At 41.8% G+C, this 2,550-nt stretch overlaps 1 pseudogene; it reads left to right on the top strand.

Annotated features, from left to right (window-relative positions):
- LOC109470378 overlaps positions 1-2,477 on the top strand; it is a 14,727-nt pseudogene extending 12,250 nt beyond the window's left edge.
- Positions 2,478-2,550: the final 73 nt, after the last annotated feature.

Here is a 2,550-nt window from a genome sequence, read left to right as displayed (position 1 = left end):
GATTTTAATGTTGCTACCAGACGAGGAGGAGGGACAACACGTGTGGACCCGGGCTCACCTGCTACTTGGGTCTCTGGTTGGAACCATACACACTACAGACCCTGCACGAGCTAATGCGATCATCGAACGACTCCACGGAATGGTGGAGATTCACGGTAAGCAAATTCATCTTCCTTTTTCATCATCATCTTAGGGCGGAAGTTTATCCGTGAATGACCCCCCCGCCCCTAAAAAAGAAAAGTTTCAAATTACCTTTTCCATAAGCTAAGCTTTGCGTCACTATGTTATGTTGACACTATTTAGGTTACTAGATTGTGTTGACCCATGACCCCACTAGAGGTCACCCTGTGAGCGGCCCTTTGTCCGCCATTGTACGTCCTCTGCGAATGTTGTATTAAAGCCTCTGCTCCTACTTCGCAACCGTTTTTAACGTTGAGTCGTCAACTACGTGTCTCCTTAATGACGTTGCCATTTTGTTTTTTAAATGTATATCATGTGTTAAAAACTCATGTAGGGGTTGATTTCGTTTAAGAAGGATCGTGATATTAATTGCAAAATTTAAAAGGCAAAATCTGAAGGGCCACTAACCCTTACCTAGCACACTTAAGTTCGTATATGGATATGCATCTCTAAGGTAGTCAGAGCTAGGTCTGAAGACGTTTGTTAAAGAATGGATCCTTCGAAGGAATAAAGAAACTACGCTTAGAAAGACATCTGGAGCAGTTTTAGTGAATTCTAGTATAACAACTACATTCTGGATGCCTAAACAGTATGCAAGCTTAAAAATATTCTCGCGTAGTTCTGCGACAAAGCAAAAAGTAAAGCGACTGTTTTACACATTGTCAACCAAGTCTTTTATTCAGCCGACGTTTCGGGGACTGTCTTTCATCTTCCTCAGGGCAATTCTGACTGGTTTAGATTGCACTACAGCACTGGTGTCGCTGCTATAGATGCATTTCCAAACGTATAACATTTACATATCTACAGCATCTATAGCAAGAACACCCGTGCTGCAGTGCAATGTAAAACAGTCAGAATTGTCCAGAGGAAGGTGACAGACGGCCACCGAAACGTCGGCTGAATAAAAGACATGGTTGTCTAAAAAGAGTTTCTTTACTCATTGACTTACCAACCTGATAACAATATACACGGATAAAGCAATAAGTTGTTTTCTAAAGATCCATGGAAGCACCGGCAGCTGAGGTCGGCCATGACAGAAGAGGAGTACAGCAGACATCTACATGAGAAGGCCACTATCCTGGGAGCCCTGGGGAAGTGCTGGGATGGACAGGTCCTATGACTACTTCCTGTCCTACATGAACAGTACTGAAGCGCCTTCCGTGCTGAAGAGGACCAGCATGACCGCGCTGAAAAACTATGATCATAAAAAGGTAAGCAATAATATTATTTGCCTTTATGTGTATCATTAACGTATATCTTAGTTCCAATTTTTATTTGAATTAGGCCACACCGACTTAATTTTATGGGTGATATCCGCGCGCGCATTGATTTTTGCCTTTTGCCCTAAAAAAATAAACAGATCACCTCCACCGAGGCCCTGGCCTGGCTCCAGGCCTGGGTAGTCCATGGTAGTTAGCGATGAGCGGTGCCGAACATCCAGGCTATCTAATTCGAAGCTCCACGACTCAAGAACTCAGTACATACGTACAGTACCGATTCATAAATTCCGAAAGAGGCCAGGATATGCCGACTTGTCGTATACGTCGCTAAGTCGTATACATCGCTAATTCACAATACCAGCTTGTATTCCTGTAGTTTAGTAGCATTTTTATTTTTGGCCGGAATTTTTTTAATTCGCCGCGCGCACTAGTTTGGGGTCTTCAGACGATGTCCTCCATAAAATTAAATCGGTGTGGCCTTACACGAATAATATTTGAATCTGTATGTAATGAAACTTCACTTTACACAAAGCAGCTAGCCAGCAGTGGCTGCAACAAAACTCGACGAGAACACAAGCATAAAAACATATATAGATATAAATGGATCAGAATAGACATAAATGATAAAAAATAACAATACAATAATTATAATAAGATGAAAGGAAATAGTCTTTGTTGCATTATTTTCACATTCATTCTCAATTGGGCTGTATGAGTGACGAAAAATAACAACTCAAAATCAAAAATATACACAAATAGGGACTCATGATAAGTCTTTTCGATTTTTTCCTTTTTTGTGTTTTGTTGTCTATCATCTGAAACGTTTCGCTCCATAATACTGCCCGGCCGGGCCCTAGCTTGGAAATGGTACGTCAGCATAAGGTAGAAACAAATTGAACAGTAATAGCTGATCTTTATTAAATAACATTACGATTATAACAGGCCGCAGACGAGATCCTCCGTGTGGCGATAGAAGACCCGGATGGACACGTGCGGTACGCAGCCGCTCTGGACTACCTGAGTCACCCACGTGCCTCCGAACTGTGGACAGCTCAGCAACAAATCAACGACAGGTAAGGGTTGCTAAATATCAAAAGTTTTCACAGTTGAAGGCATAAAACAACAGAAAACATAAAATAGCTTGATTTTG

The sequence above is a fragment of the Branchiostoma belcheri genome, unplaced genomic scaffold, assembly GCF_001625305.1.
Source record: "Branchiostoma belcheri isolate BF01 breed outbred unplaced genomic scaffold, Haploidv18h27 scaffold221, whole genome shotgun sequence".
Lineage (NCBI taxonomy): Eukaryota > Metazoa > Chordata > Leptocardii > Amphioxiformes > Branchiostomatidae > Branchiostoma > Branchiostoma belcheri.
The sequence above is the reverse complement of the archived record's forward strand: the minus strand, read 5'-3'. Positions and strand labels throughout refer to the sequence as shown.